The 26,006-nt window shown below is 44.6% G+C and overlaps 1 long non-coding RNA gene across 2 annotated transcripts in view; it reads right to left on the reverse strand.

The window, feature by feature from the left end:
• The window catches only part of LOC135186918 (uncharacterized), a 166,537-nt gene that overhangs the window by 124,154 nt on the left and 16,377 nt on the right, over positions 1–26,006 (reverse strand). For both annotated transcript variants that reach the window (XR_010307146.1, XR_010307147.1), the window contains exon 2: positions 807–875. This is a non-coding gene — a long non-coding RNA (uncharacterized LOC135186918). The remainder of the gene's footprint in view (positions 1–806; positions 876–26,006) is intronic.

Raw genomic sequence — 26,006 nt, forward strand, 5'->3', positions numbered from 1 at the left:
ACCTGGCTACAGCCTCCCTTCAGGTAGTTGTAGACAGCAATGAGGTCACTCCTGAGCTTCCTCTTCCGCAGGCTGCACACCCCCAGCTCCCTCAGCCTCTCCTCACAGGGCTGTGCTCCAGGCCCCTCAACAGCCTTGCTGCCCTTCTCTGGACACATTCCAGCACCTCAACATCTCTCTTGAATTGAGGAGCCCAGGACTGGACACAGCACTCAAGGTAGGGCCTGACCTGTGCTGAGCACAGGGGCAGAATAACCTCCCTTGTCCTACTGGCCACACTGCTCCTGATCCAGGCCAGGATGCCACTGGGTCTCTTGGCCACCTGGGCACACTGCTGGCTCATGTTCAGCTGCTATCTATCAGTATCCCCAGGTCCCTTTCTGCCTGGCTGCTCTCAGCCACTCTGTCCCCAGCCTGTAGTGCCGCTTGGGGTTGTTGTGTCCAAAGTGTAGAACCCTGCACTTGCCTTGTTAAATCTTATCCCACTGGCCTCTGCCCACCCATCCAGCCTGTCACGGTCCCTGTGCAGGGCTCTCCTACCCTCCAGTAGATCCACACCTGCTCCTAGCTTGGTGTCATTTGCAAACCTACTGATGATGGAGTCAATCTCCTCTTTCAGTTATGACCTCAGGTCAGTGATGACCACGTCCACACACACATGCATCCCAGCAGAAATCACTGTGTGTTTACCACCACAGCTGAGCTATCAGATCGTTTAAGACATGGAAAGGATTCAACATGTGAAAAAGTTTAATGTTAATCAGGTGCAGGAAGAAACAGGAGAGAGATTGCAAAACAAGCCTTACCTTTGTCACTTCCTCTGTGCTTCTGACAATCCTTAAAATAGCAGAGGAGTGAAAAGTGGGTCTTCACCTCTGCAGAAAGAAAAGCATTGACATTTTGTTAGCAATGTGCTTTCCCACAAAAGCTGAAAGACTGCCATGGTAGATCTAAGTATGTGCTGCATGTAACACTACAGCTGGGCCATTGTGCATTTTATACTCTAAAGAACAGTTCTCAGCAAAACCACGTCTCAACTATTTCCTTTCCCTTTCTTAGCAAAGAGCTGCAAACCACGTGCCTGCCCTTACCAAAGTGTACCTGATAACAAACAGTGCATACAGAAAAGAATTCATTGGAAAAACCCTTTTAAAACACTAAAATACAAAAGTCATTAACATATGACCCTTTGTCATAGTAGTCTGATTGTCAGAGAAATTCCCTTCCAGTTTATTTACTGGCACCTTAGTGGCTTTTAATTTTGTTGACACTTGCACCTAAAAATGATAAAAGCACATCCATTTTGCCTCTCACACCAGCTTATTCTAATGCATATGAGAGCAATTACTTCTTGACAACTCTCTGATGAATAACTGTGCTCTTTGCTAAGCTTGTCACATTGATCACTGGCCAGCAATACAATTAATAAAGTATTGCTGTCCACATTGCACATTAATAACTAGCCTAAACTAGAGGTGGCAAGTCTGATGGATCCAGTGCATTTTAATCTTTCACACCCTGTCAGCTCAGAAGATTAAAGGAAATCTTCAAGACAATCTCCACATGCCAACAGTGGGTTCCATGACATCCCAGCCAGGGTTACAAACTTGAGACCAAATATTTCACGAATGCAACTCAGCTGGACATTTCAAGCTTCATTTCTAAACACTGCACTGCCTTACAGCCAAATAGTTATTTATTTATTTCTCCTTCCTACTGAAACTTCTGAGAGGTAGAATTGAAGTTGTCAGTTAGACCAGAATTCATTAGAAAATAATACCTATAAATTCAGTGCACTCTGAAGCATTGCTTAATAACTCCATAACATTTAGAATGGAAACAATCAATCTAGGAAAGGTCCCACCTCTTCAATACAGAGTGAAAAGGATGAATTAAAGCTTGGTTACAAGCAACAAGTCTGGAGCTATCCTCCTCCAACATTTAACTACTTTAAATTGCTGCTTTTATAGTTGTGCCAACAAATGGGCTTTAGGCAGAACACTTTTTGATTTCTCAGATGTACTGTCATAGAATCAACCAGGTTGGAAGAGACCTCCAAGATCATCCAGCTCAATCTAGCACCCAGCCCTGGCCAATCAACTAGACCATAGCACTAAGTGTCTCATCCAGTCTTTTCTTGAACACTTCCAGGGATGGAGACTCCACCACCTCCCTGGGCAGCCCATTCCAATGCCAATCACTCTCTCTGACAACAACTTCCTCCTAGCATCCAGCTTATACCTCATCTGGCTCAACTTGAGACTGCGTCCCCTTGTTCTGTTGCTGCTTGCCTGGCAGAAGAGACCAACCCCACCTGGCTACAACCTCCTTTCAGGTAGTTGTAGACAGCAATGAGATCACCCCTGAACCTCCTCTTCTCCCAGCTCCCTCAGCCTCTCCTCATGGGGTTTGTGTTCCAGGCCTCTTTCCAGCTTTGCCACCGTTCTCTGGACACATTCCACTACCTTAACATCCCTCTTGAATTGAAGAGCCCAGCAATTTGGAGCTGTTTGGCAGAATTTAGACAAACTGGTGATGGCCTCTGGGAAAATGAGAATATTATATAATTCAACACAGACTAAGGACTGTTCCAAATATGTTTGTTCAGTACTTCAAAGGTGATTTTTTCAAAACTGGAGAAAAAGAATAATAAAATCAGTGCAATGATGGAAGACACAAGCACAAGGCAAAGCCAGACTTAAGTGATTACTATAATCTGAAGATTACAATTTTATGATCAAAAGGATAAGCTGGTTTAAGAAATAGAAAAAGCATCATAATGGGACAAAAAAAATAAGAGCATAGGGGAGCAAATAAGATCTCTGAATTGCAACACTGGAACACCCACAGCCTACAAAAAAATACATACTGGAGCTTGATACCAGTATATCAGTATCATGCCCACAACACCAGACTAGGTTAAAAGATGTTCAGTGGAAGGATGTTACCACAGGAAAGCAGGGGGAGGAAATCTCAGTCTAAACAAGATGTGATTTATTCCAACATTTTGAGTAGTAAGACTGACACAAGTTACCAGCTGAAATCTCTTGTTTACCTTCTTACAGTCAGGAGTGGTGCCCATGCCTGGCATGCCTCAGTTGGTCACAGGGCAGACCCCACGCAATGCTGGCTGAGCACAAGTGTGCTACACCAAAGCAGCATCCTCATGTGCACTAAGCTGATTCTGCAGGCACTGGCAGCTTGATACCTCCAGTAAATTAAGACACAGAAAGGACACCTAAGAAGGCATAATTAAACCCACTAATGCAGCTCTAATGCTTCCAAGAACTGAGGTAGCTTCCCTCTTTGACACTGCAGAGCATGATGTACACCATGCATTGCTTAGATCTTTAAATAGTCTCAAATGAGTTGGACCTGCACTGTCCTGCATCACAGATCTTCTCTTATTGCTCTCTGATTTATAAATTATCTGCTTGGAAGGCCAGTTGTACCCTAGTAAAACAGGTGGAGGTGGCTATCTGTCATACTCCTGCATGAAACCATTTCAGCCTTCTCTCAAGTGTTTTGTAAGAGCATCAGGACTGCTCAGCACACCACCTCAGGCGTAGACCAGATTACCACTGAAGTCTCTCTGTTCCAGATGATAAGCATAGTACCACTGAAATACCTCCTCCTCAGTTTGTCAAGGTACAGAAGTCTTAAGATAAGGCTTCCTAGACAACCTAGAGTGCTGCAGTCCTGCCTCAAGGTTACGGCCGACAGCAACCTGCTCAGCTGTAGAGGGAGATTTGTTGTCTATTAGACTCATTGTGAGCTAAACACAGCTCACAGTCCAGGAATGTATTATACTGAAAGGCAGTTTGCTAAAGATGTTCTCATCCCCCAGTAGCCCTTCAGCCTTCACTACCTTGCTTCACACTGCCAGGAATGGAGGCTATGCCATGGCCCTGTACTGCTATGAAGTTTTTAATTATGCTTTATTTTGTCTTTGTTTTCAAGGACATGTTTAACACCCTTCAGCTAACACAATGGGATCTCTTATTTGTCTATTTACATTGTATTAGAAAGAAGTGATAGAGCAAAGTAATGTGGATTTTGGAAGCTCCTTCACATTCTGTTCTAATAGAAAAGTTTAATAAGGGAATCTTGACTTTCAATAATGAAATGGAAGTTTATCAAGTGGCGTAATATAACAGCAGTGGATTGAATCACAGTTTGCACTTCATTACAAAGGGGGCTTTCATAAGATTACTCATGCAAATTAGTTGTCTCTTTCCTGTGTGTTTAAGGATTGCAAAACCAAAAGACACTTCTATTAGAAACTGAACAGAAAGCAGCGCCCAGTCATAACATCAGTTAAAATCATCTCTTAGGAGCACGCCTAAAAGCACTTTGCTTACAACTCAACACTTTCCCAGCTTAATGTACCAGATCAGCTGCAGAGATTCTTTCTGCCATGCAATTTAGTATGCAGCAAACTAATCTGGGGGGAAACAGCATGCATATAAAACGTCACTAGGAATGCTACTTACAATGGCCCATTGAGGATGGATAGGTAGGAGCACACAGAAGGTGTAACCAAACTGATGTTTCCATAAGACGGCAGAAGACTCAGGAAAAACACATAGAAATACCTGGGATGTAATGCCTGGGGATTGTGCTATCCACTGCTCTCAGCATAATGGATGCAGGAACTGGGGAGATAGCCTCATGAGAAATGCTGGAGTTAAGAAAGAGGGGCCTAGTGGTGGGAATCATGAATCCATCTGCCTGGGAGTTATGCCATCAAAAGAGAAGCGGCAAAGAGCCGTACCCAGTTTTTTATGTAGCCTGTCCTCCTTATTTGGACATTACTTCTTTCAAGGGATGAGAAAGAAAATTTTACCTTAGGGAGCTAAGCACTAAAAGCAACACTTAAAAACCTCACAAAGGAAGCAGTTAAAACAAGCTCTTTCCAAACACATTTGTTCTCTCTGCTTTCTGAAAGGTCTGCTGAAGGCAGTTGTCACAGCAGGAAACAGAACACTATCCACAGTCACCCTTTGAAAGTTAGAGGAAGAAGTGTTTCAAGGAAGTCTTCAGAGTGAGAAAAGATCTGATGCAGTGATGACAAACGAGACTGAACTACATGATGCTATTTTACCTTCCATCAACATACATGCTTCCTGCAAGCCTCAACAGCAAGGGATTCTATCAATGTACAAGAAATTCATTCACTGTCCCACTCAAGATTTTCTCTCTCTTAGGGAGAGAATTATTAATCAATGAAATGTGCTCACTGAAAGTGAACATAACCATCCATTACTGGGAAGGGTTTGTCTTGAGAGCTCTTGATAGGCAGTTTCCAGAATGCCTGGGACCAACTTTAACTCAAGTAGACAGTTAAGGAGCAGGAATATATGTTTTGAGTTGACTTAGGTCTTCATTTTAATCAATTGCCATTTGTTTCAAATGGGAATACTATGGAAAACAGAATGATTGAACAGCAGAATGTTATTAAACATTCTCTGTCTGCAGGAAAATAACACATCACAGCAACAGAAGTGATTCCCACTGAGTCACTCACCCTGTCAGTTTTGTGGTGTCTGAGGCACCTCCAAGCCCAAGGTAGCTTAGACACTGCTAGGTATTCTAGTACAGCTGCTACAAAGAGCATACTTTCATGGCTGCTGCCATATGCAAGGAACTGAGAGGCAGTACGTACTTCCTCCTTGACTGGGACCTGCACTCACTAAGGGCCATACTCGCTCCAAGTATTACAGAACAAAGTACAGCATCTTTACTGCTAGGATATCAGTTCCCTGATGGCCAGACCAGTCTCAGCTCCAGCAGGGCTTAGTGAAGCATTGTATAAACGAAGGCTGACAGGACCTGAGACAATACTCAGTAACACAAAGGCATCTGGATGGAGGATGTAGAAAGAAAGCACACTTCTGAGATAGCATGCTTTTGAGCAACAGATGAAATAAACTAGTGCTAGCCTCCAAGCATTCATTCAAATCAGTTTGGTGATCAAATCACCATATAGGTAACAGGAAGTCTTCTGTCTGGAATTCCTCTCTGGAGAGATTACTGGAAAAATATCTTAAGGTGTCTGAACAGCTCAGAACATGAAAGTATGAGAGCAAAATCCAGGGTCTGTTGGGTAGATATAATTCATTGAACCTCTGTTAATGATTTAAGAATGGAGAAGAAAATTAAACTGACACAGAAGCCATTTTTTCCAAGTGAAAGGGGCATGTGATGGTTTAGATACCTGAAAAGAGCACAACACTCACATTAAGAACTAGAATTGTCTATTCTGTCTTCCAGATACAGCTCAGCATCCATTAGAAGCAGTAAAACAAATGCTGTATATTTAGTGCCAGTGCTAGGTTTACATATGCTGCTGTTATTTTATGGAGTTGCCCTCAGTGTTGCCCCTACACACAGCAACCCAGCTCTGCAGAAGTCTTGCTCAGGTAAAGGAAACCACCAAAACCCAACTATAGAGGTACACCATCTTCAGTGCACCAACACTTCACTCTCCCCTCCCAAACAGTCCATTCTCAGGCGTCTGAGAGGGCCTGGCATACATCATTTCCAGTGCAACTAGTTTATGTTCATCTTGTCCCACAGAGCACCACATCACTGCAGGGACACTTTCTGTGCACGGCCTAAAATAGTACAGAACATCACTGCAATCAATCAGGTGAAGGCCATGAGTGGCTCTAGCTTTTCCATCACTTTGCAGTGCTTCCACAGTGCTTACTATCTACAACTACCTGAAGGGGCATTGTAGCCAGGTGGGGGGTGGCCTCTTCTCCCAGGCAACCAGCAATAGAACAAGGGGACACAGTCTCAAGTTGTGCCAGGGTAGGTATAGGCTGGATATTAGGAAGAAGTTCTTCGCAGAGAAGGGGATTTCCCATTGGAATGGGCTGCCCAGGGAGGTGGTGGAGGCACCGTCCCTGGAGGTCTTCAAGCAAAGCCTGGATGAGGCACTTAGTGCCATGGTCTGGTTGACTGGCTAGGGCTGGGTGCTAGGTTGGACTGGATGATCTTGGAGGTCTCTTCCAACCTGGTTGATTCTATGATTCTATGAAAGGGTATAGAACAAGGCTGCACAAGCAACCTCCCCTACTGTTATGAAGGGGACTAGTTGAAATCTGAGTTTGCAATGCAATGAGGCCAACTTAAAAGTTATTCAATAACTTATTAATATACACAAAATAATTCCCCCAAACTTGTTTACAACTCTCCACACAAGTTCTCAGATGTGGTTGGCAGAACTACTTTACAGAATGTCTCTGTGCAGTGGAATCTTGAAAGGTTTTAGAGATGTCTCTGGTAGAGAGTCTGGCGGCTGCATTCGCCGCTTGTGAGGTTCATTAAATCCCTTTAGCAACCTGAATACAGAGTGAAGAATACTCACCAGTCCTAATGGCTGTGGCCCAAAACACAGGCAGGAAAATATTCACTAGAAGTCCTGTGGCGAATTCCACACAGGCTGCAAAGTGGAATCAGCTGCTGGCTGAGGTGGCTGAGGCAGCTTGAGGCTGCTGAGGGGGCTTGAGGCAGCTGAGGGGGCTGAGGGGGCTTGAGGCAGCTGAGGGGGCTGAGGGGGCTTGAGGCAGCTGAGGGGGATTGAGGGGGCTGAGGGGGCTGAGGTGAGGGGCAGGCGAGCGGCAGGTGAGTGAGGAAGGAGCAGGCAAGCTCCTTATTCCCCTGTTCACCCCTTTTATAGGACAGGGGCCGAGGCTAATGGCCTCACTGGCCACACTGTCACCCAGTCACCTCTGGCAGTCACCCAAAGACACCCAGAAAAGGCAGAGCCCCCAGGCTGTTGTCTGCCACAAACGGGGCCGCATTCGCCTTGTGCGTGACAGGGGCAGGGGCCTTGGGAAACCCCTCTCAGGCGACCGGATTAAACCGGACCGGGTTGCCTGGGCTCCTTTGTCCTGTTTTCTTGCCTCTGGCTGCAGTGCAGACAGGGGGGACCTCAGTGCTGTCTACAACTACCTGAAGGGAGGCTGTAGCCAGGTGGGGTTGGTCTCTTCTCCCAGGCAAGCAGCAACAGAACAAGGGGACACAGCCTCAAGTTGTGCCAGGGGAGGTCTAGGCTGGATGTTAGGAGGAAGTTGTTGGCAGAGAGAGTGATTGGCATTGGAATGGGCTGCCCAGGGAGGTGGTGGAGTCATCGTCCCTGGAGGTGTTGAAAAAAAGCCTGGCTGAGGCACTTAGTGCCATGGTCTGGCTGACTGGCTAGGGCTGGGTGCTAGGTTGGCCTGGATGATCTTGGAGGTCTCTTCCAACCTGGTTGATTCTATGATTCAGGCAGGTAAATATGTCTGGACAAGACAGGAGATGCTCAAGCCCATTTTATGCCCAGTAGGACTGTTCACCACACCTACAGACAAATTTTCTGTTGAACCACAGGAATACAGCACTAACATCAAAAGTAAAGGTAAAAATCAGAGCAAAACTTTTTGTCCTTTTGGCAAATAAAAATATATCCAGTATATGTGTTAGAATCATAGAATCAGTCAGGGTTGGAAGAGACCACAAGGATCATTTAGTTCCAACCCCTCTGCCATGGGCAGGGACACCCTACCTTAGAGCAGGCTGCCCACAGCCTCATCCAGCCTGGCCTTAAACACCTCCAGCCATGGGGCCTCAACCACCTCCCTGGGCAACCCAGTCCAGGCTCTCACCACTCTCATGCTCAACAACTTCTAATATGTCAATAATAAATTGCAGAGGAAAGCCACATATTAGTCACATATTAGAAGTATGCCCCTAAACAGAATACCTCAATTCACAGTATCACAGTATCATCAGGGTTGGAAGAGTCCTCACAGATCATCAAGTCCAACCCTTTACCACAGAGCTCAAGGCTAGACCATGGCACCAAGTGCCACGTCCAACCTTGCCTTGAAGTGCCCCAGGGACGGCGACTCCACCACCTCCCCGGGCAGCCCATTCCAGTGTCCAAATTCAGGTAAGAAAACACATTATAACACAAGTACAATTTGGTTTTGTCTTCCCAGGACCCACACAAGAAGCTGTTCTAGCTCGAGATGCCTATTTTGCTGAATTGAAACTAAAAGAGCAGGATTCTGTCTAGTTGCAGTGGACAGCTGATTTGATGAGATGCATCCTCACAGGAAACACTGCTTTCCAAAAAGAACACACTTACTTCAACCTTGAAGTAAAACAAAAAAACCCAAAAAAGGCAAAACACTACACGGTTAAAAATCTGCCACATAAATGAAGTTAGCACAGCAGGGCTTTAACTGTAATAATTTAACTTGTCAGTTCACATCACTCACTGACTTGAAGAATTCATGGGGCTTAACTGATCAATATTATAAATGGTCTGGATGGCTCTGCAGGAATTGCCCAGTCTTAATTTGAGGTCACTTTTTACTCCTTTTAAGTCTCATTAGCAGAAGCCAGCAGATCCAGAGATGGGAGGACAAAAGCAGAGAGCTTTTTATCAACAGCAAGGAGAGCAAGCTGAAGCAAAAGAATGCCACTTCCACTGAATTGTATTCGTCCTGCAATCTCTTCCAGGCCTTTGGCAATGAACAAAAAACCATGTGGAATCAGTGGCAATAAGAAGGATGAGTCATAGTTTCTCAGGGCTATATATTTTCTTTAGTTTGAATTGCAGATGACAACCAACAGCAGCTGTACCAGACCAGATTCTCAGCTGGCACAATACAGCTTCATCTAATGGATTCTGCAGAGAAGGACAATTTTCATCAACTGAGGTGTTGAAACAGCATACTTAACTGTTTTCCTTCACCTTTCATTTTCTTAAGTGACTCCCTGAATGCCTGTCCCATTTCAGGACTTTGAACAACATCCTGCGGAGACACAAACCTGGCTACCACCAGGAGCAGCATAGCAACACCGGCTTTGGCACAGAGTCACCAACAAGCTGTGCCTGTTAAGTCCAGCCATGCAGATTCATCCCTGGAGTCCCAGCCTCACGGGCTGTAAAGCAGTGCAGCTGTAGGGAAGCCAGAGCTACACAGACTGTGTGAGCTGGGGCACACTGCTCTCTTAGCAGCTTGGACGTTATTTTCAGAACAGGGACAGTTCAGCCCAAAGTACAGTCATCCTTTTTGTACAGATCTATTTATCCATTGTGTAGGAGACTGAAGGGTGCTGCTTTGGTCTTTCCTACCTTCTTCTAAAGGAAAGAAACTCCCCAGGCCCAAGCATCCAATGACTTTCAGCACAACTGAGCAGAGCTGCTGCATGTGAGTGCCATCTAAGCCAGCAAGAAAACCAAAGCCATCAGGCAATTAGTTAATGTTCCTTGTCCACGGCTTAAGACACCAGAAGCACCTCTGGCTGGAAAAAGAACAACTAGAGCTAGAACTTATAGCCTACTACCTTTACCCACATCAAGCAATCATCTTCAAATGGAGTTCAAGAAGGAAACCTACATATTAACTAGTTGTGAATGCTGATGCGCAGGAGAAACCTACTGTGTCTCCAGATGGAGTAGCACCAGGTGCACCCAGAAATCCAGTTCAGATAGGGTCATTAGCCTGTGAACATATATCTCTGCAGCAGAGTGAAAATGGAAAAAAATATGCTATGCACTTCTATTTGAAAAGGCAGCTGGAAGGGCGACGAGGCTGGTGAGAGGCCTCGAGCACAAGCCCTATGAGGAGAGGCTGAGGGAGCTGGGATTGGTTAGCCTGGAGAAGAGGAGGCTCAGAGGTGACCTTATTGCTGTCTACAACTACCTGAGGGGTGGTTGTGGCCAGGAGGAGGTTGCTCTCTTCTCTCAGGTGCCCAGCACCAGAACAAGAGGACACAGCCTCAAGCTGCGTCAGGGGAGATTTAGGCTGGAGGTGAGGAGAAAGTTCTTCCCTGAGAGAGTCATTGGACACTGGAATGGGCTGCCCGGGGAGGTGGTGGAGTCGCCGTCCCTGGGGCTGTTCAAGGCAGGATTGGACGTGGCACTTGGTGCCATGGTCTGGCCTTGAGCTCTGTGGTAAAGGGTTGGACTTGATGATCTGTGAGGTCTCTTCCAATCCTGATGATACTGTGATACTGTGTGATACTGTGAAGCCAAGTCCATAGCCTAAGCAGATGAAAAAAAAAGAAAGGAAAAAACCCAAACCAACCAAACATTGAACTCTTTAAAATCAAAGACTGAAAACCTTGTCATCTCTAGAGGGAGGCAGTGAAAAGCAATAGTGCATGGTAGTGACAACATCATGTTAAAAAAATGAAGGTGTTCAACAATCCTCCCATTTTCCCCCATCCACATGCTCTGTCAGTCTATGTGAAACCAAAGACCTGCCTCACAGCTGAAGCACTCAGCTCCTCAAAGAGGTCCTGAGCTTGATTAAAGCACAGTTGAACAGGATGGAAAGTATGATTTTCATGGACTGTTGGCAAACAGTTTGGACTGGTGCACAGGCAAAAGGAAAAGAGGTTCTTTTAAAACATAATAGGGCATCAGCTGCAGCTGCCCAAGAGAAATTTGTAACCATCACTGCATCATAGAATCATAGAATCACAGAATCAACCAGGTTGGAAGAGACCTCCAACATCATCCAGTCCGACCTATCACCCAGCCCTAGCCAATCAACCAGACCATGGCACTAAGTGCCTCATCCAGGCTTTTCTTGAAGACCCTCAGGGACGGTGCCTCCACCACCTCCCTGGGCAGCCCATTCCAATGGGAAATCACTCTCTCTGTGAAGAACTTCTTCCTAACATCCAGCCTATACCTACCCTGGCACAACTTGAGACTGTGTCCCCTTGTTCTGCTGCTGCTTGTCTGGGAGAAGAGGCCACCCCCCACCTGGCTACAATGCCCCTTCAGGCAGTTGTAGACAGTAATAAGATCACCCCTGAGCCTCCTCTTCTCCAAGCTCTTGACTTTCCAGTGCCCAAGACAGAGTCAGCAGTTCAACAGGAAGGCCACAGAAGCATTCAAAAATATCTTCTAGCTTTTGTAATTCCATATGTAACAGAAGCACGTTTAAGATATGCTTCAAGGTGCCTGCTTCCAATTTTAGCTACAATAGACTATTTACTGTGTTTTGTCTGTGGCACACCAACAGTCAAGCTATAGAAAGATCGCTGAAGCCAGTTCTGAAATATCACTTTACCCAGCTAAATCAAACATCATTTGCTTTCTGAAGTAAGGCTGATGAAATCATTTTGATGATTAGAGTGGCTAGTGCTGTAAATGAGCATGGTTTCAGTCTTTGACATTGCAGATGTGGCTTCACCCAACAACAGTATTCACAACTCAAAGAGTCTGATTTTTCAACTACACCAGGAGAAAAAAAGAAAGCATACATCTTACATGTGGTGCAGAAAGAACATTCCAAGAGCATCAGATCCTCAGAACACTCAGATTGGTACCATTTTCACTCAGGTGACATTTAATGCTTTGATACTTGGTTTTGGACCATCACTACATTCATAGAGAGATGCCAGCTCCTATTCCAAACTGTTTCTTTATTAGCACCTCTACATCTGGCAATGTCTCCTCTGTTTATCACAGAGGCCATCCCAGACACAGCTTACCCATGCTGTACTCTCAGCCACTGCTGGTATCTGTATCTTTTCTTTATACCAATAGATGCAGAAAAGTGTGTGTTAGTCCCCCTTGACACGTGTTAAGACACTTGTGTGCTAGTTTGATGCAGGCTAGAATGTTTTGGTGAGAAGAACTAGATTACAGGCTGTGGAAAGAAAACAATGGTGATGTCTGCTTCACTCACAGGCTTGCTGAGATGTATAGGAACAAGAAATAAAACCATAGATAAGCACTCTCACTTGGGCTGCTGCCTGAGCTGCATCTCTCTAACCTCATCCCCCATTTTGGACTAATCCACTTTGCTTCTTAACCCCCTGGCTGAACCTCCATTCTTCCTTGGGACGGGGTAAGGTTGAGAGGGGTAGGGGGAAGGTGAAGGGGTGGTTGGGAGCCCCTCCTGAGGACTCAGGTTTCTGGGAGGGGAGTTGTGTTTCTGGATTACCTTTTTACCTTGTATATTTCTGTATATACTGTAAATATCTGCTTGTACACTGTGCTAGCTCTAAATACAAGCTTCATTCATATTTCCAGGGCTGGCTGAGTCTAGTCTGGGTGATTTCTAAAGTGTGGGAGGTGGGGAACACCCAAACCATCACAGCTTGCTCCAAATTTTGAACGAGGTAAACTTAATTCAGTGCCTCAGCTCTCTCCTATTGATTCACAAACAATGCAGGCAGAATGGGAGTCTGTCACTTGACCTTTAGCAATACTTGCAATGAGGAAAGCACATGAGGACCTCATAAACCTCCCATGATTAAGATGGAGAAAAAGGCATGCAGTAACCTTGTATACCTGCACTTCTCAGTTGAAAATTCTGTGACAGGCAGATTTCTACTCTTTCACATAACTATAGGGTGAAGTGTTTAATTTCTAATGAACACTAGAGAATAGAAAGGCTATTTGAAAGCACTCCTCCAACTCCAATTTATGTAAGGTACTTTGCTCCCAAAGGGAAAAAACCTCTGGTGAACAGTGCTGCCTTCTGAAAATTATTTCCCCTGAACTGAACGTTGCATTTTGGAATCAGAATGAGATACTTGGAGGAAGATTTAACTTAAATATGAAAGTTCTAGATATACAGTTTAAGGCACAGAATCATGACTCCTCAGGTAGAGGCAGCTCTACAGAAAAGAAGGACTTTCATAGGGCCAGCTTCCACAGGCTGATTTGGCCCAGAAGAACTCTGTTGTGGAAAAGCCCCATCAACAGACACTTAGTGCTGTGGTGGTTTAGGCTGTTACCCACCCCCCACACTTTAGAAATGCCCCAGCTAACTCAGACAGACTCTGTGAATATAAATGAAGCTATTCATTTACACCTAGCACAATATACAAGCAGCTACTTACAATATATACAGTTATATACAGAAATATACAAGGTAAAAGTTAATACAGAAGTACAACTCCCCTCCCAGAAACCTGAGTCCCCAGGAGGGGTTCTCAACCACCCCAGCACCTCCCCCTGCCCCTCTCAACCTTACCCCAATCTTGAGAAAGAAAAGAGGTGCAGCCAAGAGGTTCAGAAGGAAGGTTAGTGGCAGCGAGGTTAATGAGATGTTGCTCAGTGTGAAGCCAAAGGCAGAGTGAGACAAAATGGAGAATGTTATCTAATGTTTGCTTCTTGTTCCCATAGTTCTCAACGGGACTGTGAGAGAAGAGACACAACCAATGTTTTCCTTTCATAGCCAATTATCTACTTTCTCTCACCAAAACATTCTAGCCTGCTTCAAACTAGCACAAGTGCAATGATGTCTTCTGTAATGCAGGCCGAAGAAGTTGGCTTTTCCATTAGAAATTTCCCACATCCATAGTTTCCATCCTGCATTTCACAACATCAGTACACTAAAGAATGACTCAAAGGAGATATGTGACAATCTATAAGAGCTGAGTATCTCCTGGCTAGTACTCCCCAAACTACAAGAAGACTCTAATACTGACTGCTCACAGTTTAAAAGCAGTGTGATTATATGGATCAAAAGCTATCAAACTCCTGGCAGCACAATTCTCATTCCAAATCACTTCAACCCCAGACACCACTTCTTTTTCAAGATATGGTACTATCCATCAGGTACTAACGTCACCTGCTTGACAGGCCCAGCTTTACTCTTTACATATGGCTGCACTACTACATACCTAGAAGATCACTAGGACCCATTCATGCACAAAGTGGTGTTGAGGTATTGTTTTAGCCACAGTTTTATTCACTGTAAATACTGTTTACAGGAATTGCTTTTTTTTGAGGAACAAATTATCTCTTGCAAGTTCCTATTCAGCACATTGTCTTCAAAGTCATAAACCAGAGACAATAACAAATCACAGTATCACCAAGGTTGGAAGAGACCTCATAGATCATCAGGTCCAACCCTTTACCACAGAGCTCAAGGCTAGACCATGGCACCAAGTGCCACGTCCAATCCTGCCTTGAACAGCTCCAGGGACGGCGACTCCACCACCTCCCCGGGCAGCCCATTCCAGTGTCCAATGACTCTCTCAGGGAAGAACTTTCTCCTCACCTCCAGCCTAAACTTCTCCTGGTGTAGCTTGAGGCTGTGTCCTCTTGTTCTGGTGCTGGCCACCTGAGAGAAGACAGCAACCTCCTCCTGGCCACAACCACCCCTCAGGTAGTTGTAGACAGCAATAAGGTCCCCCCTGAGCCTCCTCTTCTCCAGGCTAAACAATCCCAGCTCCCTCAGCCTCTCCTTGTAAAGCAACTCAAGGCCTCTCACCAGACTCATCACCCTCCTCTGGACACGCTCAAGCATCTCAATGTCCCTCCTAAACTGGGGGGCCCAGAACTGAACACAGTACTCAAGGTGTGGTCTAACCAGTGCAGAGTTGTGCTAGTTTGAAGCAAGCTGGAATGTTTTGGTAACAGAACTAGATAACGGGCAGTGAAATGAAAAACAATTGTGTCTACTTCTTTCACAGTTACGCTGAGAACTCTGGGAAGAAGAAAGACTTCTTCTCCATTTTGTCTCTCACTCTTGCTTTTGCCTTGGACCTGGTCACATCTCATTAACCCTGCTCCTACTAACCTTGCTCCCTAACCTCTTGGCTGCACCTCTTTTCTTCCTGAGAACTGGGGTAAGGTTGAGAGGGCCGGGGGGAGGTGTTGGGGTGGTTTGAGAGCCCCTCCTGGGGACTCAGGTTTCTGGGAGGGGAGTTGTGCTTTTTGTATTGTTTATCCATTGTATATTTCTGTATATAATTGTATATAACTGTATATATTGTAAATAGCTGCTTGTAAATTCTGCTAGCTGTAAATAAATTGCTTCATCTATATTCCCAGAGGCCGTCTGAGTTAGCTGGGGCAAATTCAAAAGTGTGGGGGGGAGGGGTAACCCCCAAACCATCACAAGAGTACAGGGGCAGAATGACCTCCCTGCTCCTGCTGACCACACCATTCCTGATGCAGGACAGGATGCCACTGGCTCTCTTGGCCACCTGGGCACACTGCTGGCTCATGTTCAGGCAGGTATCAATCAGCACCCCCAGATCCCTCTCTGTCTGGCTGCTCTCAGCCACTCCGACCCCAGCCTGTATCTCTGCATGGGGTTGTTGTGGCCAAAGTGCAGCACCCTGCACTTGGAGCTATTGAATGCCATCCCCTTGGACTCTGCCCATCTGTCCAGGTGGTCAAGGTCCTGCTGCAGAGCCCTTCTGCCCTCCAACCCAGCCACATCTGCCCCCAGCTTGGTGTCATCTGCAAACTTGCATCTAATCTAAGTATGGCTCAGTTCTGTGCTCCTGGTTAAGGGAAAATAAACTAGCTAGCAGCCATCTCATTTTAGACTGGCTATCAAACACGGCTAAACAGAGTTCATCTTTCAATATGGGAAACCAGCCCCCCAAAAATGTGATTGAACAGAAACTGAAACTTCCATTCATTAAGTTCTGTGCTATAATCTGAAAATAAAGTAGTTCTACAGATAATTACTACATTGCCATATTTATAAGAAGATGGCACATATGGGGATAATAGCAAAAATGGAAGTACCACTTCCCTATTAATATGGAAATTCAGAAATTATTTGAGTTATCTGTTATAAATCAACCTTCTCATTTTTTGCTGATGGAAATGCCATTTATGTACTACATTAAGTCCTAACATTCCTAATGCAACTCCCCTTTTACTCTGATAAATCAGTGTAATGGTTGTCAAGCTTATCCTCAATTTGGCAGGAGTTCTGCTCTTAAGATTAAAATGGGCCAAATCAATACTTGGTGCAATACCACTAAATGTTTTGGAATTAGAGTGAGGAAGGATTTACTCTCACAACCTTGTTATTTGCTCACTTCAGCAGCCCAGAGCAGATGCTGCACAGCCACACTGTGGTTGCATTAATCATTAAACTGACCAAAGCATGCCACAGGTTCTGAGGCAAAAATTCACGTTTGTGCTGTAGGAACAACTCATTGGAAACTGTCTTTTTAGTCTTTTGTTTTTATAACAGGAATGGCAAATTGGTGATGCTAGCCTACTGGCTTCTATACAGAAGTTCTGCTGGTTTGAGGCTAATTGGAATATTTTAATGAGAGAAATTAGATTATAGGCTGTGAAAAGGAAACAATGGTGATGTCTGCTGCACTCATAGGCTTGCTGAGATGTATAAAAACAAGAACACAAACACAGGACACACAGTTGCATGTCTCTGGCTGCCTGCACTTTTCACCCTAACCTAACCTGCCTGTATCCTGCTTTCTGACCCCCCTGGCTGATCCTCCAAGCAAACCTTGCACGTAAGGCAAAGTCTGGGATAAGGTGGAGGAGTGGAAAGGAGGTGGAGGAGTGGAAAGGAGGTGGAGGAGTGGAAAGGAGGTGGAGGAGTGGAAAGGAGGTGGAGGAGTGGAAAGGAGGTGGAGGAGTGGAAAGGAGGTGGAGGAGTGGAAAGGAGGTGGAGGAGTGGAAAGGAGGTGGAGGAGTGGAAAGGAGGTGGAGGAGTGGAAAGGAGGTGGAGGAGTGGAAAGGAGGTGGAGGAGTGGAAAGGAGGTGGAGGAGTGGTGGGGAGCCCCTCCTGGAGACTCAGGTTTCTGGGAGGGCTGTTGTGTTTCTGTATTACTTTTTAACTTGTGTATTTCTGTATATATTCAAAATACCTGCTTGTATATAGTGCTAAGCCATAATGTAAAGCTTCATTCAATTTCCAGAGCTGCTGAGCCTAGTCTGGGTGGTTTTCCAAAGTGTGTGTAGGGGGGTGGGTAACACTCAAACCATCACAAGAATGCAAGATTTAGGAAATCACTTGTGCAGGTTAATGAGAAGCCATAAACCCTACTGATACCTCCTGCTCACTGTGCTGCTCTGCATCCTGAGCCAGAGAGATCCCTAAGCCACAACAGGACTGCTCCTTCTACCACAGCATTCTACAGAAAAGCATACAGCAAAGCTTAAAGGTCAAATAGAAAAAGAACTGCAGGATGATGGCATGAATAATTTGTTTCATTAATTTAGTAACATTGGTTTGTTGTGATTATTGCTACAAACTCCTCTCATATTTACAACTGTGATCTTTAACATCTGAATAATTTAAACCCAGCGATTAGTGAAGCATATGTCAGAAGAATCAGGAAAATTAGCTCCTCTATTGTTCCCTGACTATAAGAGAACATATTTTCCTACCCAATTATATTATTACTCTGTGGTTTGTATTTTGAATAGACTAAATTACCATGCTGAGAGATTCTGAACATCCATTTTGAATGGGAGCAGCAAGATGATATGCACTTAAAAAGCAACTGTAAAGAGACATCTGTAAGACACCCCAGAGATTCTCCCTTCTCCCTTCCTTGTAAGAATCTAGAAAATGTCAAGATGATGAGAATGATTGTAGCTTTCCTCATGGTATGGAGTCACACTGTGCTGCAGGCTCAAACAAACAAATGAAAAACCTCAATAGACTAACCCAAACAATGAAACAACAACACACAAGCACAAAAAACCCCAGATTTTGCCTACACACACAATAGCTCTTTGGTACATCACACAAACTGAGGCAAGAAGAAGTTGAAGAAGAAAAAATTACACCTTGTGGTATTCACTTCAACTGTATCCAGCCATTATAGGCAACAGAAATCCTGAATAAGAACTTCAAGGGACATCTTCTAACTTCACAGATCCCAAAATAAGTGATGTTCTAAGAATATTACAAGATAAATCAATAGACAGATGTAAGTAAAACTGAGAAGCAGATGATTTGGGAAAGAAAGTTTTAGAGGAAGTTCTTCCCAGAGAGAGTGATTGGCATTGGAATGCGCTGCCCAGGGAAGTGGTGGAGTTTCTGTCCCTGGAGGTGTTAAAAAAAAGACTGGATGAGGCACACGGTGCCATTCTTGGAGGTCTTCCAACCTGGTTGAGTCTATGAAAATGTCTTTAAAGCCTGGGGCAAATCCCACAGGATCTTTTACTCGCCATTCTGTGGGCTGACAAGCTCCTACAAACTGTCTCAGACAGAGGTGAGTATGCCAAATACTTTCAAGTAACTGGGATCAATGAGTCCTACACAGTTTGAAAACAAGATAACAGAAACCAGTGATTTTGGTTTAGCATAAAGCATGTCTGACACTCAACTTTTGCACAGAAGAGGTGGTCTGCCAAGTCAGGGGTCAGCTTAATCATGGCAAACAAGGGTGGAAGGATATTTTCTTAAGAAGTGGCAATATCTGAAATTGAGAGCAGCACACTTAAGAGACTCAGCAAAATCCTAGTCCAGGCTAGACCTGTAATATTCAGGTGTCCACTAGTGAGCTCAAATGCACTGTCTGCACTGCACTGCAATTCCACTCCTGCAAGACAAACTGACCTGCAGGGAACTCTTGCAAGCACAGCACCTATGACAAGGTAGAATTTTCCAAGATCCATCAAGTTGTCCAAGAAGAAAGTGAAAATAAACAATCAAAGGTACACTTCCCCTTCTACTCACACAGAACACTAGAGCAAGGTTTATGAACTGTACCTCAAAACAACCACCTCAGGGAAAAGGTTGGACAACATTCCCTACTCCCAAACAAGTGACAAATCTGAGTCAGGGCTAAATCACACAGTATCACAGTATCATCAGGGTTGGAAGAGACCTCACAGATCATCAAGTCCAACCCTTTACCACACAGCTCAAGCCTAGACCATGGCACCAAGTGCCACGTCCAACCTTGCCTTGAAGTGCCCCAGGGACAGCGACTCCACCACCTCCCTGGGCAGCCCATTCCAGTGTCCAATGACTCTCTCAGTGAAGAACTTTCTCCTCACCTCAAGCCTAAATCTCCCCTGGCGCAGCCTGAGGCTGTGTCTCCTTTTGGGAAAGGCAGAGAAAGAGACAACAGCTGTCCTGTTTGGGACCAGGCTCCTCACAAAGTTGAGATGAAGAATAAAACTGCCTTTTGACTTGATGCTCACAGATTCTCCTGGTGTGGCTTCCTTTCTGCTAGGCTTAGGTCAAATAACACTTGTGGATCATGGAAAGCACTTAGCCATTAAACACTGGATTGCTCTGAAACAACAGTGCCTTAAGAAGAAGCCAACTCACTTCCTATAACCATGATTTCCAGACACTAACAAGCTGGAAAAGGTGCTCTCAAAAAATCCTTACACAGATCTATTAGAGGAAGTATTAAACCATGATCTTGCTACATTTGGAAAGCAGAAGAGGTTTAGCACGTCGCAAAGAAAGCAGATTAAGACACTTAGGCTTTAACAGATGAAAAAGATCAGGAAAAAAACTGCACTGATCCTCCACAAGCTCCAATATAACAAATAGCAAAGCGAAATACACAATGTGTGGCCTAACAGCTGCAGTCCTTCCAGCTGCCAGAGCCCAAACTTAAAGAATATTCTTTTTGCTGATTGAAACCCATAAAAAACACACTTCCACATCTGTTAGAACAAGATGTTTGTTTACTACATCCCCCTACAAAATGGAATGATGTTTCTTACCTAATGTACTGAAGAATTTTGAGATGAAAGAGGGATGTTATGAGATCCATGCAGAGTATAATTGAAAGAATATTTCCAGATAAAGATACCATATGTTTTGTATTTCCAGTGAACCTATAAATATCTCTCTAACAGTTTGGGGGCATAAATACCATGATTGGGGAGAGTTTTATGCATTTGCTTAGGGCTTTTATTACTTTCAATTATCAGTTTGCTAACAGCATTTCATCTTCCTCTGACTACAGAGCAGTATTCCTAGGGATCAATTCTGAGCTGTCAATATGATCACTGAAGTGTGTACAGAACTGAGCGGTGCTGGGGCTCGTGAAGCTCTGTGGAAGCCAGATTGTAATTCCTCCCCCACCCCAAATGTCACCTGCTCTCTGACCAGCAAAATTTGCTGCCTTTGGTTGCAGGGTATGATGAGAAAAGCCTTTAAAAATGCAAACTTTCAGAAAGTGCCAGCTGTACAGCAGAGCTATGCAATGTAATACTTTCTGCACAGCACATTAGCAGGAGTAGTGGAATGTGAGCACAAAGAAATCTAAGCTTGTAGAGACAGAGAAATACTGGTATCTCACAAGTGACCACATAAGAAATTCTTACTGCCTTTATAAAGAAAAAAAAACCCAAACCAAATAAACCAACTAACCCACCCACCTGAACCATTGTGCTAGTTTGAGCCTAACTGGGATATTTTGGTGAGAAGAATTAGATTACAGGCTGTGAAAAGGAAACAGTGGTGATGGCTAACTGCACTCACAGGCTTGCTGAGATGGATAAGAAAAAGAACATAAACATACATAAGAGAGTCTCTCTCTAGGCTTTTTGGACTGCACTTCTCTAACCTGCCTGACTAATCCATCTGCTTCCTAACCCCCTGGCTGATCCTCCAAACTCTCCTTGAAGTGTAAGGCAAAGTCTGGGGTAAGGTAGAGGGGTGGGGAGAAGGTGGAAGAGCGGTTGGGAGCCCTTCCTGGGGAGTCTGCTTTCTGAGTGGACTGTTGTATTTCTGTATGTCCTAGTTTAGAGCTAGCTAGAATGTTTTGGTGAGAAGAACTAGATTACAGGCTGTGAAAGGTAAACAAAGGTGATGTCTACTTCACTCATAGGCTTGCTGAGAGGTATAAGAACAAGAATCCAAACATAGATAAGGAAGTCACTTCTTCTTGGGGCATTGCCTGAGCTGCATTTCTCTCTAGCCTCTCTGCCATCTCTCTGATTAATCCACTTTGCTTCCTAACCCCCTGGCCGAACCTCCATTCTTTCTTGGGACTGGGGTAAGGTTGAGAGGGGTGGGAGAAGGTGAAGGGGTGGCTGGGAGCCCCTCCTGGGGACTCAGGTTTCTGGGAGGGCTGTTGTGTTTCTGTATTACCTTTTACTTTGTCTATTTCTGTCTATAACTGTATCTACTGTAACTATCTGCTTGTATATTGAGCTAAGCTGTAATTATAAGCTTCATTCAAATTTCCAGAGCCATCTGAGTCTAGTCTGGGTGATTTCCAAAGTGGTGGGTGGGGAACACCCAAACCATCACACTGTATTACTTTTTCACTTGTATGTTTCTGTATATAGGTGCAGATATTGTAAACATCAGCCTGTCTATTACACTAAGCTGTAAATACAGCTTCATTCATTCAATTTCCAGAGCCGACGAGTCTAGTCTGGGTGATTTTTCAAGTGGGAGGGTAACACCCAAACCATCACAACCATACTGAAGTAGTTTCCAGATCCTACCATTAGATGAATGATGCCTTTCCCCCCACACCATAGAAGGGGAAACTGACAGTATTTTAGGGAAAGATGTCATTTTCAGTAACATTTTCTTTGTATTACGGTGTAGAAGAGCTGTGCTCGCCCTTGTTTCAAGAAGAATTATTTTACTGTCAGTCTTGTTTAAATCTGCTTTGTGCATTACTTTTCCATTCCCTGGTAAGAAAAAGGAACCTTTTCAGCCTTTGCTTATTGCTTTTTCAGCTTAATTTACAAGGGGATGGCTTTATTTTGCTGATGTTTCATGTAGTTAAAAAAGTAGTGCTTCCATGCAATTCAGACAAGCACTGCAATTTATGTGTGCACTGTTCCACAATGCAAACAATATTATTCAGATGTATCAACTTTAAAACAAGGTCTAAAAGTTGAAGAATTAAACAATATGCATCTGCCTGATAGAGAAGCCAGCAGAAAGAGTGCACAGAGTTGAGTGTTTCACTGAAATTTTACTAATCCCACTATAAATTTGAAGCCTTTGGAATCCTGCTGATTTGCAATAGAGATCACCACATGGCCCAGGACTTCACCAGATGAAAACTAGAAGCACATCATGGCATTCTACCAACTGAGAGCTCTGAGTGGTAACAGGAGCTCCACCAGTCAGGAAGCTCTTCCCAAACAGTTCAATGATCTGAGTTTTACAGCTATTTTCTTTAAGCTCTGAATGAAAGAATCATTTTTGAAAAATAAAATTAAAATTATTTCTGGAATCATAGAATCAACCAGGTTGGAAGAGACCTCCAAGCTCATCCAGTCCAACCTATCCCCCAGCCCTAGCCAGTCAACTACACCATGGCACTAAGTGCCTCATCCAGTCTTTGCTTGAACACCTCCAGGGACGGTGCCTCCACCACCTCCCTGGGCAGCCCATTCCAATGGGAAATCACTCTCTCTGGCAACAACTTCCTCCTAACATCCAGCCTAGACCTACCCTGGCACAATGGAAGTTAAGAATTCAAATTGCTATGAGGACAGACTGAAAGAGTTGGGGTTGTTCAGTCTGGAGAAGAGGAGGCTCCCAGGTGACTTTCTTGGGGCCTTCCAGTGTCTGAAGCTGGGGAGGGACTTCTTAGGCTCTCAGGGACGCGGGGGAATGGAGCAAAGCTGGAGGTGGGGCGATTCAGACTGGACATGAGGAGGAAGTTGTTGAGCATGAGAGTGGTGAGAGCCTGGAATGGGTTGCCCAGGGAGGTGGTTGAGGTCCCATCCCTGGAGGTGTTTAAGGCCAGGTTGGATGAGGCTGTGTGCAGCCTGCTCTAGGGTAGGGTGTCCTTGCCCATGGCAGGGGGGTTGGAACTGGCTGCTCCTTGTGGTCCCTTCCAACCCTGACTGATTCTATGATTCTATGAAATTCTTCAGCCAAAGTAAATGCTAAACAGGATTCAGAGCTTAGGAATAAAATCCTCTAAGTCTGTGCTAGACCCATTTAAATATTCAGAAACTTAAGATTGAATTAAAACAGTGTAAAATGTGCAAGTTTGGGTGTTTTGTTTTTCTTTCTTCAATAATGTGTTTGAGATAACAGTAATGGGGCAGAAATTTAAGTACATGTGTGCTGCTAACAGTTATTCATCAGCTATTTAAAAGGCAAGTTTTGCCACCATTACTCAGACAAAACAGCAACTTTGCTTTGCTACTGCTCAAGGTACTTCTGGTCATAAGGACACCTTATTTTTGCCTCACCCTCTAAATTAGATTTTTAGCACATATTTAGGTCCCACCAGAACTGAGGTCTCATCTAGCCTGAGTTTTGCAGGGTTATGATGCCACTGCCAAGCAATAACCAGTACAGCCTAGGGCATCCATCTTTCTAGAGTCCACAGGAGCTATCCAAGCAAGACAAATACCAGTGGCATGTTTCAAGGAGGACTGCAAAGTCACTCCAATGGAGGAACAACATCTGGCTTAAGACAGAACTTTTTTCTCACTGATTTACACGAGATGACTTAAGTTACTGCCAAGAAAGCATAAACACCCCTCTGGAGTAGTGATTTCCAGGATAGACAAAGTTTCCTAGGAAAAAACAGATTTGCTCAACTGACCTAAGAGCAGTAAATGAAAACTGCTTTAGTGATGAGCTCAGTCAAGAGCTCACTGGGACGCAGGAGCAGCTGACTCTCTGCACCTTCTGACTCACAGCTTCCAAGGAATTAGAAAACATGCAAGATCTAGGAAAGCTCCCAGGCAAGTGTATTGTAATCCCACAGCAGACCACACTCTACAGCTCTCAGGGAGCCAAGGTCCTCTGAACTCTAGGAGACCACACACCAATCACCTATATATCAGTATGTCTAATAATGAGTCCAAGTGAACAATCACACAAAAGGGTGAGGAAGAGAAGCAAGAGTAAGCGTGCTATGCTCCATCTTTCTAGATGCATCACTGTTGTGCTACAGACTCAAAGACATGCACAGAATTGACTTAACATGAAAAACTCCAGAGACCAACATCACCACAGCAGCTGGATGCACACAGGCCAGAAAAGAGACTTGTGCAGATCTTGGGATAAAGTTCTGTCATTACTCTTGGTCTTTTTTTCATAGCTGAAAACACTTTGGGAATTACCTCAAGTTGTGCCAGGGGAAGTTGGATGTTAGGAGGAAGTTCTTCACAGAGAGAGTGATTGGCATTGGAATGGTCTGCCCAGGGAGTGGTGGAGTCACTGTCCCTGGAGGTGTTCAAGCGAAGCCTGGATGAGGCACTTAGTGCCATGGTCTAGATGACTGGTTAGGGCTGGGTGCTAGGTTGGACTGGATGATCTTGGAGGTCCCTTCCAACCTGGTTGATTCTATGATTCCACCTGCAGCAGCAGTGAAGCAAGGGGCTTTGGCCATTTTCTAACCATTCCTTCATGTGACTGCTGCATCAAACCTACCTAGAGACCATTTGCAGTCACAGGAATGAATGACATCAACACTGAGACTCACAAGAAGTCCTGCCTAGAGAAGCATTTCTGACATTTTTTTAGTGGCCAAGACCAAACAGAATTACACAGAACACAAGTGACAGCCTCATCACCTAGCAAATTTCAAAGGACTGGAAACCAGCAGCAGCAACTAGATGCATTCTAGAGCTGTGTGTGACAGCTGTCTTGGCTAAAGATCACTGAACTCAACCCTTCCCTGAACAAGCATCCATACAGGGCAAGCAGGATGTTTTCAATTCATACACAATTCTGAAGAGAAAATGAGACCTGGACAACTACAGCCAGGCAGAGCTCATACAAAGGTCAAGGTCTAACACACAGCTACTGATCTGATTTCCTGCATTTTCATTTCCCAGACACAATATTAAAGAACAGGTTTTATGCTCTGCCTTATATTAGGTCTGTCTCAAGGGATTACAGGCTTTTAAAGAAGGCTGTTCAAGTATAACATTTCAGAACATTTTCTCTCAATGCTCTATCTACTTCCTATTACTCATCCACTATATTTTCTTCCACTGTATTTTCTAAGCTTTTTTCTTTCCAATCAGTTGTTGCAGTCCTTTGCCATAAGGCCCTTTTTTCATAGAATCATAGAACCAACCAGGTTGGAAGAAACCTCCAAGATCATCCAGTCCCACCCACCACCCAGCCCTATCCAGTCAACTAGACCATGGCACCAAGTGCCTCATCCAGGCTTTTCTTGAACACCTCCAGGGATGGTGACTCCACCACATCCCTGGGCAGCCCATTCCAATGCCAATCACTCTCTCTGGCAACAACTTCCTCCTAACATCCAGCCTATACTTCCAGCAGCACAACTTGAGACTGTGTCATACCATTACACTACGCACCTAATTT

Source organism: Pogoniulus pusillus, chromosome 26 (genome assembly GCF_015220805.1).
Source record: "Pogoniulus pusillus isolate bPogPus1 chromosome 26, bPogPus1.pri, whole genome shotgun sequence".
Taxonomy (NCBI): domain Eukaryota; kingdom Metazoa; phylum Chordata; class Aves; order Piciformes; family Lybiidae; genus Pogoniulus; species Pogoniulus pusillus.